Source organism: Peromyscus maniculatus, chromosome 22, assembly GCF_049852395.1.
Source record: "Peromyscus maniculatus bairdii isolate BWxNUB_F1_BW_parent chromosome 22, HU_Pman_BW_mat_3.1, whole genome shotgun sequence".
In the NCBI taxonomy this organism is placed as follows: domain Eukaryota; kingdom Metazoa; phylum Chordata; class Mammalia; order Rodentia; family Cricetidae; genus Peromyscus; species Peromyscus maniculatus.
Genome location: NC_134873.1, coordinates 35,217,598 through 35,230,315, shown reverse-complemented (window position 1 = coordinate 35,230,315; position 12,718 = coordinate 35,217,598). Strand labels below are relative to the sequence as shown.

Sequence of the window (12,718 nt, the reverse complement as noted above, 5' to 3'; positions counted from 1 at the left end):
CCTCAGCAATAGCTGGTGATGTAATTACTTGGCTTTGGCTGTGTTCTCGTCCTGAGTTAGGATTCGGGTTATGAGGAAGATGCTAAGATGAATGGTGTCCGCAGAGATCGACCCTGTGTGAGGATGATTTCAAGACAGGAAAAGGATGACCAGGCACATTCTTGTCTGTGAGTGTGTCACGGCCTGACCACAGTGTGTAATGCTCTGAACTCACCGGGGAATGTGCAAGCTTTTGGCTCCCCTGGGCCACATTGTCATCTACAATAATCATACTTAAAAAAAAAAAAGTGCAAGAAATGCATTTAATAAGGAGAAGACTGCATTCAGATGTCCAGGCCTTGTATCTGACTGGGAAATGTATGCCTAAGGAACACAAGGGTGCAGACATGGCTGGATGTGGTGGCGCACGCCTTTAATCCCAACACTCAGGAGGCAGAGGCGGTGGATCTCTGTGAGTTTGAGGCCAGCCTGGTCTATGGAGTGAGTTCCAGGACAGCCAGGGCTACACAGAAAAACCCTGTCTCAGTGCCCCACCCCCCAAAAAAATCCCCCACAAGGATGACACAATGTTGAATTAGGGACTTTTCCTTTCTTCTTTTTCCTCTTTCTTTCCTTCCTTTTTTCTTTCTTTCCTTCTTTCCCTCCCTCCCTTCCTCTCTCTCTTCCTTCCTCTCTTCCCTTCCCCTTCCTTCCTTCCTTCTTTCCTTCCTTTCTCTCTCTCCTTCCTTCCTTCCTTCCTTCCTTCCTTCTCTCTCTCTCTCTCTCTCTCTCTCTCTCTCTCTCTCTCTCTCTCTCTCTCTCTTTCTAACCAGGTCTTGATTATGTAGCCCTAGCTGGCCTAAAACTCTTCATGTAGACCAGGCTGACCTCAAATTCACAGAGATCCACCTGCCTCTTGAATGCTGGGATTTGGGGTATGAACCACCACACCTAACTTTTGGGGAAATTTTCTTGAACTATAGAGCCAAGGGCAGCCTTGAACTTGTGGATAGGCTGCTTCTGTCTTCCAAACCCTGGGATGACAGGCTTTCGAGAAAGTATGACTTTGCCGTAAGAGGTGCAGTCCTTGCCAGTTTTTAAAAAAATATCATGTGTATGTGTGTCTGCATGCGAGTGTGTAGACACCAGTGCAGGCATCTGTGGAAGCCGGAGAGGGCGCTGAAGCTGGAGTTGTTAGAGGGGGTTGTGAGTCACCTGACATCAGTGCTGGGAACTGTTCCTGGGTCTGTAAGGGCAGTAGCTTGTACCTGCTGAGTCACCCCATTCGTTTCCTTATCAATATTTATAATTCCATTAAGAGTCAATCTTGCTCCCAATGACTCTGTTCATATTAAAGTCATTGTAATGAAATTTGTTCAAGAATCTAGATGACTTAATGACCGAGGACATTTTCTCTATTTAAAAGGAAAATCACTGAGCAGTTTCAGGTGTTACAAACCCATGTTTAGCTCATGGAGTGCTCCATGTTTTCCATGTGGGTGTATCAATATTTTTTAATCTTTCATTCAGTCAATATAAGCTAGTTAAACATCTGTACTGCCCTAGTCACCTTGTCTAGGTTTTTAACAATGAGATGGCTCCCACTTTAGCTCAATGGCTGTTTAGCATGTGTATTTGTCAGGGTTCTTGAGAGGACCAAACCTGACAGGATGAATTGCACATATCAAGAGTGGGCTTATTAGAGTGCCTTACAGGCCGTCTGCTGACTGAAAGGCCAAGAGTCTGAGCGCTGTTCAATCCACAGGGCTGGAAGCTGCTCTTCATTCTAGGTCTTCAGACAGAGAACAAACATTAGGAGCCATCGGGATGAGTCGATTGGTAAAATCATTTGCCATATAAGCCTGAAGACCTGAATTCAATCTTCAGCATCCGTGCTAAGATGGAAAGAGAGAATTGACTTCACACGTGTGTCCTCTGACCTCCACACGTGTGCCGTGGCTCACTGGCACCCATGCACATCAGACACGCTAAGTGATAATAATAACAATTGTCATTGTTTGTTGCTGTTGCTATTATTGATATTATTATAGAATTCAGTTAAATCAGATATCCCTGTGGGCATCCCACCCACTTCCTCACAACTCTCTCAGCTTCTGTGGGAGTGAAGATCAGAAATTCAGACTTGGGGGAGAGTGACAGTCTGCAAAGCTTACTTAGCCTTGTCTTGTGTTTCAGGCCCCTAAGTGTCGTTGAAGATGAAAGTTACCACAAGCACAGAGAGAGACAAAGTCTCCGCGGACAAGGCCTCCCTTCATTTCTTCTCTCCTTTACGTATGGTCTCCTGCTGACTGCCAACCTGTGCTGTGGCTGGTGGTGCAGGACTCTACCATCAGCATAAACAACGTGAATGAAAAACTGGGGTCCCAGCCAAGTGACTGCTCAGCTTGCTGTGCGTCTGCAGATGGCTCCTGATGGGACACAGACCCCACAGGCCCCACTGACCCTGGAGCCACCGCTCACACCTGGACGCCCATGCCACTGGAAGTCTGTGGTTGACTCTCAGCTGGGCCCCCTAACCAGTCATGGACATGTTCCCCAAGTGAGACTGCAGAGCCAACATCGGTGTTGCTTTCTACTTCCAGAAGTGTTGGAAAATGGCTTCCCTCGGCAGCACAAATAATGTCCAGAGGAAGCGCCCCAGACCCCCACCATGCCTAAATTCTATCCCGGTTATCCAGTGCTATAGTACATATTTGTGATGATACTTTATAGTCACGCTGTTCATAAAGAATGCTGTGGATGATTTTTGAGTCTCACAGAACCCTTAGACATAGGTAGAAGGGACTCAGCCATTTGGCCAACAGAGAAACAAAGACAGCTTCTAGGGACTGAGTGCCTGGTCTTCAGTCCTGAGACTTAACAAATGGAGATTCTGAATCACCATGTTGAAGCATGTGGCTGGATCTGGGCTAAGGGCCCTACAGTAGACCTTATGCTTCAGAATACAGAATGTGTCAAAGAGAACCAGTTATTTGGTTGGTGGCGCACCCTGGAAAGCAGAGCCTACCTCCGTAAGTGTTTCTGAACAGTTACTAAAGACTATTATAAAGAGAATGAGATGTGAGCTCCACTGCACAGGGCAGCGGGCAGCTCGTACAACACAGCCTCCAGGCTTCAGACTGATCGTTTCTTGGCATGGGGGTTTGTCGTGGATCCTGTTTGCACTTCTGGAAGATACAGCTAGATACAGATTCTGTCTGTGTCAGTGGAGAAGGGGAGATATGTACCTATACATAACTATGATTGCACATATGTTTCGACTTTAGTGTGTCATGCAGGCAGTTCTCAGACCACTCTGCTATGTATGGGACATAGTATTATTCTATAGAGTTGCTGTAATTAGCATTGACACAATAAACAAGCTTCCGCTGAGGTGGCTGAGCGAGTAAATACATGCCCAGGAAATACTGCAAATGCCTTTCCTTTTATACCCCAGATCTTATTCTTCACAGTTAGATCCAAAAATAGACACTCAACATCATACTTGTGCAGTCATTCATTCACCCAGAATGCTATTAAATACCCCCTCGCCCTCTGCCTACAGGAGATTAAATATAAGCATACCATATGCATTTATGGATATCAAAATTAAATCCCAAGGAAATTAAATCAAGTACACAAGGTTAAAAGATATCTTTTCTCCGCAAGACAGAACTAGAGAACTTAAAAGAAAAAACTAGGAAAAAAACAAACAAACAAACAAGTCTTGAGCATTAGGCTTGGGAGGGGTGTAAAAGAGACTTTCAATCTGAGGAGATCTGGGACTTCTGTATTAACTCAGTGGCCTGCTTGTTGCCCAGTCCAGGAAACACACTGGGTAGAGCATGCATGAGTACCAGCCTCCCTGGCTTCACACTCTATCCTGTTTATAGATGCATCCTAGATGCATCCACCCACTCCAGAGCACGACACTTCTTTGAGTTGTCTTCAAACACCCTCACATCTTACAGTTACGTGTACAAATACACGAACTTGTGCAGATTTTCATGGCCTCGGGGGCTCCCAGAGCCTTGTCTCATGAGGAGAAATCTCTGTGTTAAACTCATCCTTCAGAGAAAGAAAATCAAGGTGCTGAAGTTGGGAAAAGACGTCAGTGGTGGCATGTGAAACATCTTGTGTTACTCTCAACTCTCCATGCCGGCATGAAAGGAAAGAAGGAAGGAGGGAAGGAGGGAGGGAGGGAGAGAAGGAAGGAAAGAAGGAAGGAAGGAAGGAAGGAAGGAAGGAAGGAAGGAAGGAAGGAAGGAAGGAAGGAAGAAGAAACCACCACCAACAATAACAAAAACCAGCTGGGATCAATTCACAATAATACTGGCAAGATATTGAGCACCCTAAACTTAGTCCCGTGGGAAAATAAAGTTTCAGCCAAGTTCACGGTAAAGGACAAAAAGGGGTGGGGCTAAGCACAGTGCCCATGAGAAAAGAAGAAACAGAAACTCCTCCAGGAGGGCAGCACTCATCTCCCTTCTTCTCCTTAATCCTTTGTTTCTCTTCCCCTGACTCTGAGTAGTTTGTGTTTCATTAATAGATGGAAGCATGCATACACTACTAAAAGGTTTTGAGGAGAGGGACCCAGAACTCAGTTACCTCCACGGTAGAGCAGATGAGAAATGACCCCCTCCTTCAAGGGAGCCCCATGGAAACGAGGACTTTTCCACTGAGCACCACATTCCTGTGAGTCCACCCACAACGCCGGCCATCACGGTGCCTGTAAACTGAAATTTACACTAAATGTCTTGCATTTTGTCTGCTCTTCCTGCCTCCAAAATCCACCCGGGAGCTGGGTGAGAGGAACATCACTGTATGCAAGTATCTCAGACCTGAAACAGATCTTTATAAATAACCGAGAGGAACTTCCTGCATATCCCTTGGGCTCCAGGCACATTTCTGGCATCTATGATCCAGGCCTGGAGGGGGCCAACTGTGTAGATTTGGTCTCTGGGGGTCATTAGGGTGTCAGTATGATGAATGCTGGAATAAGGGCACACATGGGGTGACAAGGATTGTCATGGTAAAGGGACAATGCCTCCTGCGACGAGGAAGCTAGATTGAGGGAAATGATTGGATGGGTCACGCAATATTATGGCCTATATTTAGATCCCCAGGACCCACATAACACTGGACACAGTAGCATTCATCTGTAATCCCAGCACTCCTACTGTGAGATGGGAGGTGGAGACAGGGGGATCCTGGACCAGCTAGCCTGGCATCTTCAGTGGTGAGCAACCAAGGAGTCCTGTCTCAAACAAGGTAGAAAGTGAGGACTCACACTTGAAATCCTCCTCTGACTTCTGTGTGTGCAATGGCATGCGCACACACACACACACACACACACACACACACACACACTTGTGTACCCACACTCACACATGTAACCATGCACGCAGAGATAAAAACATTAAAATAAAAATGCTGAGTCCTTGCCCCAGGGTCCTCAGAGGAGAGGGTAAAGAGAGGCCATGTTTCAAGGGCGCATGGCCCTTGCCTGTGTCCATATAGAACTTTGGCCTGAGTAACATGGAAATTCTCCCTCTTCAGTTCTCATAGAAGTTTTACCTGAGACTCCAAACCCCAAAAAGGACACTTACAGTGCCTGTGCTCTTGAAGTTGTGACCACCGGGACACAGCCCACAATGCTGTCTTCCACTGTGGTGACAGGAATTCACACATCAACGTTCACCATCGATGTGGCGTTCACAAACATGGCCACAGTGCTTAAACAGAAAATTGCTGCAAAACATTTAGTTTGAAGACAGCACAGCACTCCAGGGCTCCAGGGCTTGCTACCGCCTCTCGGGATGAGTTTCCTTGGCGGGGATGGGGTGGGGTGGGAAGGTGGGGGGCGTGATAGGAATTCTAGCCACGCCCCCATGATGGTGCCTGCCCTGGTGAGACATGTAGTCATTTCCGGGCCCTACGTCCTACGTAATCTGTGCGCTGCGTGGTTGCATAATTTGCACACAGCGTGATCACGCATTCTATGTGCATGCGTGGTGGTGTAGCGCCATAAGCCCATATGCACATGTGCAGGGGGATGTATAAGAAACGGGCCACAGACTCCTCCCCCTACTTCTGCCCCCCCCCCCCCCCCCCCCCCCGCCACCCGCCCCTTCTGTGCATGTCTTCCACAGGCCTGGTCACGTTCTTTTCTGTCCCTCCCTTCTCCTAATAAAACTCTTACAGTGGGTTTTGTTGTGCCTCATGGCTTTTCTGGAATGGTAACAGAACTTCAGCCTGGGCTCTGAGGAGCACTGGTGCCTCTTGCTTGTCCATCAACCCAAACTCATTGGCCCAGCAGCCGGAGGTAGCATTAGGAGCCAGGAGTGGGGGTGTGGTGCAGCCTCGGTGGGTGTCACAGGGAGACCAGGGAAAGGAATGCTTGCTACATTTAAATGGGACAGGAATGGAGGCAGTAAACAGCGTCCACACACCAAAGTCACCATTAAGTGGCCATGTCCTGAAACATACGATATCCAGGATGCAGGGAACGTGACCAAAATAATGTTCCCCGGCTTACGATTTGATTGGAATGATGTTTTTCCTAGTGTAAAAAGTATAAGGGAAGGACAGGAAATTGGGGCCGTCAAGATGGTTCAAGAGATAAAGGCACTTGCAGCTAAGCCTGAGAACCCGAGTTCAAACCCCTGATCCCACATGGCAGGAGAGAACAGATTTCCAAAAGCTACCCCCTGATCTCCACACACAGACAGGGGGCATGTCCACCCACATGCAGATAAATAAATACAGGTTAAAAAAAAAAAAAGAAAAGAAAAAAGTCTTAGTAGAGCCATAGACATTTTTAAATCAACGAAGACAGGAGTGAGCTTGGAAGCATCTCATGAAGGTCTCCTTCCCCACTCTGTACCTGTCCCTCCATTTGCACACAACAGCCTAAGGTGACAAGAGATGGATCCCCTTGCTGGCTTCCCTTCCCCCGCCTCTCAGCCAGCAGATGTCTTGTGTCTTACTGCTGAACAGCAATGCAAAACTTCCTACCCATAGGAAGAAGTGCCTACTCTCTGCAAGTGAGAGGATGAATCCAGGCCCAGTACAAGGTCACTGCTTTCGGCTGTCCTTTTCCCATCTCGCTCTTCTTCATCCAGTAGGACACATTCACTGCTAAGAACACGTTTCATTGTTTTGTTTTGTTTTTTTCCTGGATGATAAGTGACTGGTGAACACACTTGGACAGGATTCGGGTTTGAAGAAATCTAGTCTGTGCCTTCGAAGCTGTTTCTGCATAAGTTATGCTTCTGCACACACAGGCCATGTTCAGGCACACAACCACCAATCCTGACAATCACGTACTCGAACTCACAACCACACACTCACAATCATGAACACAATCCCACATATCTTCTTTCGTACACAAGGCAAAGACGCTGCTGCATAAGGGGACCAGTACTCAAGGACCAACCAGTTTTCCTCAGTCCCGGAAGGGGCTCAGCCCTCTCTGTCTCCTCATAGGTTCTGGCTCTAAAGTTTGCTTAGCCTGCCTCTCACATCCCCATGGTGGGATTAGCATAATATGTAGGGACCCTCTGCCCTCCCCACCACTTCAGCCCAGAGGCCCTCCTTTGGGAGCATACAGGGCTGTGAGAAAACTTCAGCAACTTCGAGAGGGTTCTCACTGTGGAGTAAGTACGTCGGCGTCACCAATACAAAACACAAATGTTTAGGAGCCAGTGATCTGACTCGGCTGTCTAACGTCTTACATGTTAAACAAACCCCTTGAGGTGGTCGGTAAAAGTTTCTCCCCAGTCTGTGGTATTCATGCAGAGGTATTCTACCCCTCCCACGCGCAGGTGCGAGCAAGAGCGCGCGCGCGCGCGCGCACACACACACACACACACACCTGCACAAGGTGCTTATAGTAGATCCACTCATATCTGCCAACTTTGGGAGCAGCCAGGATGTCCTTCCTGAGGATGTGCCGCACCCAGACAGCACAGCCCCGCTGGGTCTGCAGGTGCTCCAATGCCTCAAAACATGGAGGGCCTTGTGTGCTGCTTGCTGTGTGGAAGGAGCTGGTCTGAAAATGCTGTGTGCTGTGCAGTTCCCATACATGACATCCCCTGGTTGGGCTTGGGGGCGGGGGTTAAGATCAGGGTATGCTAAGAGGCTAGAGAGAAAGAGATGGAGCAGAAAATCTTCACCTGAGCTCTCTGGGTGACAAGATAATGATGATGGGACACATGCTGAGTCCCTAAAATTGCCAGCACCAGCAGCAGAACGTATATCAACCGTGGATGCACAGCTGTAATGGTTGAATACTGATTCACAGACTACTGCACACACCGCTCAGGTGTGGGATGTTGTGCTGGGGGAGGCTGTGGCCGCACGAGGACAGAAGTTAAGTGGTCACCTTTAGCCATTCCCGTTCGGTTTTGTTGCAAACCCCATGCCGCTTTCTGAAAGTGAAATCTCTTTTTAAAAGAAACAAGAATGCCTCGTTGATATGAATAATAGAAGAGGATAACTCAGATTATTCAGAAGCAGCAAATATGTGGAATGCTTTGGTCATTATTATCTAAAAGTTGAGGGATACACGGTAAGATCTAGGGAAAAATAGAAGACTTGGGAGCCAGATCTTTCAATGCAAGGCAAGCAGTGGTTTCTCACTCTTTGCTGGTACATTAGTGTTGCAGTGTTCTGAAGCCAAATATAATAGAATCAGCTTGAATCGCAGACAATGAGGCAAGCTAAGACTTTTGGCTCTTTGGTTTCTGTGTGGATATGTCCCTGGCCTGGTCATGAGGAGAATATATACATACATCATTTTCTTTTTGTTTCTGGTTTTTCAAGACATGTTTTCCCTGTGTAGCCCTGGCTGTCCTGGAACTTGATCTGTAGACTAGGCTGGCCTCAGACTAGGAGATCTTCCTGCCTCTCTGTCCCAAGTACTGGGATTAAAGGCGTGTGCCACCACTTCTCCTGGTTCCTACGTCACCTTCTAAGCTTTGGGTTTGTGCGGCACCACCTCACTGCTCATACTTTAGTGGGTCATGGTGCCCGGTGGGATATGTGGAGAATAATAGAATGGAAGTTCAATGTGAAGGTTCTCCTAGCAATTTAAGTGTGTCCTGATGAAACAATGATTGTATCCCAGGTCATCAGTGTGTGTGTGTGTTTAAGTGCCTGCCTGTGTATATGCATGTTTGAGTATGTGTGTGCATGTATGTGTGTGTGCATACATATGTGAGTGTGTACATGCCTGTGTATGTAGACAGCACAGAGCAGAGAGATTTGTATTTAAAGTTGTCCGGCCTTCAGATCCTACACTCACAGCATGGTCCTGTCAGAAGCCTCAGCATTTCGGCATTTGTGGACACGGGTACTTGGTGAAGAGTCCACAGTGGCTCCTTATCCTTACTTTGTCCACACGTGTGCACACACTTAGCTCAGCGCTTGTGTGAGTGTGTGTTGTACCCAAGGTAGGGTGACTTCAGTCGGTGCCCACGGACACCTGAGGAGCATTTGTGAGGACCTGGCATGCTGAGGAACAGACACAGTTGAACGACTTGTTTTGGGAGGTGAAGGGAAGGGAGGGTCAATGCACTGGATTTTTTTGTTTGTTTTAAGAGGCAAAGGGAGGCTAGTGGCTAACGCTTCCAGCTGTTAAATGAGACAGCTGTTTGACCAGGAATCATTGTTAAAGACTTATCTGTACCGTCAGTGATTCTTTGGATGAAAATTGAGCATTTCATGTTTATTCTGTCATAATTTTGAGTGACTTTGTGAAATATCTTTTTATACAATGGCATTTTATGAAAATATGTTGAAAGAAAAAGATGTTATAATTTAAAAAAAAAAAAGACACAGTCACGAGAGGTGGGGTGGGGGCAAACTCCAAGGGATGATTATATATTCAGCTGTGTTTATTCCTAATAGGAAAACCACCTACCTCAGCCATGGGCAGAGAAAAGAAGTGTGTACTGGATGTGAAGTGGTACCTAGTAGTCCTGATTTACATTCTGGAGTTCAGAAACTAACAGAAATATTTTCATTTTATAAAATTAAACTGGAAAGACAGATACTACTGAAGATAAAGATAAAGCAGCCCTTAGACAATTATTGCCCTTTACAAAGTTGATTCCTGCTGATGTTATGAAATCTGATTTTTTTTTTCCTTTTAGAAGTGTGCGCTGCTCTTGTAAGCATGTAGGGCTTTTACCTCGTTCCCCTCTCCTTTTCTTTCTTTTTAAAGGAAATTTCTTAAATTTTTTCTCTTAGTAAACAAACGACTTACACAGTGTTCACTGGAAAAAGGAAAGATGTTTACAGATTTTTCTCTTCTGCTTTTCCTTTCATCCCCAGTCCATGAATAACGACGGGGACCGCATCAACAATGTGGGTGGATCCTGGTTACAAAATATCAAGCTAGTTAATCTTTTGTGAAAGCGCTGCTCCTAAGCTGGACCACAGGCAGACCCGCTCTCAGCCCTGCACCTGCAGCCGACTTTTCCCACCCCCCAGTCTCTGCCACTGTTTACTCAAGGATCCAGCAAGCCGCTTCTCACTGGGCCTCTGGGCTCCCACAGTAAAAATCAGCCTTCTTAGTTGGGATCCATCTTCCCCAGCAAATGACCCACTGTCTTGGAACACAAGTTCTGTTTCTCGCTTGAAAGAGTGTGTCTTTCTCCTGGCACTGCCCCCAGAGCACTACAGCCTCTGAGAACACACACACACACACACACACACACACACACACAGGCTTTGTCCTCCTCTCCTGGAGTGGATCTTCTTCTGAAGCTGTGCATAATTTCATTCCAGGAAACCGCCAAAAATTTTCAAATATGTATGGCAGGCGGTCACAAGTGATGGCTCTCGAGGCTGAGGCAGGTCGAGTGTCAGGAGTTCGAGACCAGCCTGGGGTGTACAAACTAATATCCTGTCTCAAAACAACAAAACAGGCCAGGGAGGGGTGGGGAGCAGAAGGCCGAGAGATAATAACACAAAATAAATAGTAATGATGGTAGATGCCCCCATACTTCACATGTGGAGAGCAAGCCGAGATGAAATACCTCCCCTGTATCTAGAGTGTAGATTTCTCCTATGATGGGACTCGCTGGCCCCACCCCATCCTCCTCCCGACGTCCCCCATCGCTGGGAAATGCAGGCAGTTCAGAAGAAAACAAGAGGACGTCTCCTTGTCCAGAAAGATGGATTTCCACACACCACATGGCTTTTCCACAACTGCAGGCTTCGGGTCACCCAGTACGACTGTAAATTCTTAAGGTTCCAGGGACCTTAAACAATAAAATAAAATGCCAGCGTTACCAAGACTGGGGTTAGCTTCAACATTACATGTACTTGGGACGGTGCTTTTCTTTAGCGTGATTTTTTTTTAAAAAGGGTGAAATACAGGGTCTTTTTTAATATTATTATTAAAATGATCTGTGAAGACCTGGCACCACTGTATGTCCAGGGTGGGGGTGGGTGGGAGACAAGAAGCCTACTGACCTGAGCAGTACACCAACCTGAAAGGAAGTGTGTTTAGATAATTCCACTAGTCCCGGGCGGCCGATTTCTCGGGTGAGCGACTCCGGGTGGGGTGAGGGGCTGTAGATCTTAAGAACCAGCCCCCAGCGCTGGGGGTGGGTGGGTGCGAGGAAGACAGGGTGAGCAGCGACGTTACACAAAAAGCTTCTTTTCATTGTCCTCAGAAGAGCCATAGGTGGGTAAGAGACAACACAAAGAAAATCGAGTTTCCAAGGAGCCCAGCAAAGCAACCAGGCTGAGGCCGCTGCTTTAGTGGCAGTCTTTGCAGGAAAATAAGAAATATCTTTACTTTAAACACGAGTCACCTCATTTTTAGCTTCGGTTTGTACCGTTGGGTTAAAATAGCAAATGACCCAGAAGGTGCGTGCTGGGAAGCAGAGCCAGGGTTTCAGGACCGAGCTGCAGGGGAGGAGGGCGTGGGTGATGGAAGGAGGAGGCGGGACGCAGGGGGTGGGGGAGGTCTGTGGAGTAGAGGGTGGGGGAGGGGCGGCGCGCTGCGATGCTGAGTCCCGGGCCCCCCAATGGACCCGTCCCGCCTGACACCCAGGACTCCTTTCCGAACCTACTTCGGAGCCGCCGAGCCGGATGGTCTCCGCAGACCGTTACTCCGGCCGAATCAGGGGCGGTGCGCGATCTAGGAGGGAAAACGGGAGGGGGAGGGACGGGACAAAACCCTGCGGGTGCACGGGGATTGCGGGGGGAAGGGAGGGCACGGCCGCCCGGCTGCAGAAAGGGGGAGAAAGGGGACCAGAGGATGAGCCCACGTGCACGGCGCCGCGCGGTGTCGAAGCGCCACCTTCCGCCTGGCAGCGGCGCAGAGCGATCGCGCGCGGGTGCAGGGCGCGACCCGCCCGGGACGAGCAGGGCGAGCAGCGGCACCCACTCGCGGCGCCCTTGTGGGCGCGCGTCTGCACCGGGACTAGGTCCATCGTCCGCGCCCTTGTGTCCGCGCTGGCCTCTCCCGCTCCGTCCTGCGTCCGCCCTGGAGACACGCGCAGCTGTACGCACTCGCGGACTTCTTTTGAAAAAAATAACATATTTCCAGACCCACCAACCCCCCCCCCCATCTTTGCAAACTGGCCCGGGGGTGGGGACGGGGGCGGGGCCTGTGGATAATAACGGGAGATGGGCGGGGTCGGGCCCAGCCATTGGCTGGCGGGAGGAGTGATGTCACCCATATGACACCCTGATAACGAGTTGAGAGAGAGCCCTCAAC

General features: G+C 48.5%; 1 long non-coding RNA gene across 1 annotated transcript; it reads right to left on the bottom strand.

Annotated features, from left to right (window-relative positions):
* Nucleotides 1–9,696: 9,696 nt before the first annotated feature.
* LOC143270097 (uncharacterized) lies at nucleotides 9,697–12,450 on the bottom strand. The gene is made up of 3 exons (XR_013047024.1): nucleotides 12,069–12,450; nucleotides 11,481–11,661; nucleotides 9,697–11,249 (listed from the first exon to the last, which is right to left on the bottom strand). It is a non-coding gene; the product is annotated as an uncharacterized LOC143270097 (long non-coding RNA).
* Nucleotides 12,451–12,718: the final 268 nt, after the last annotated feature.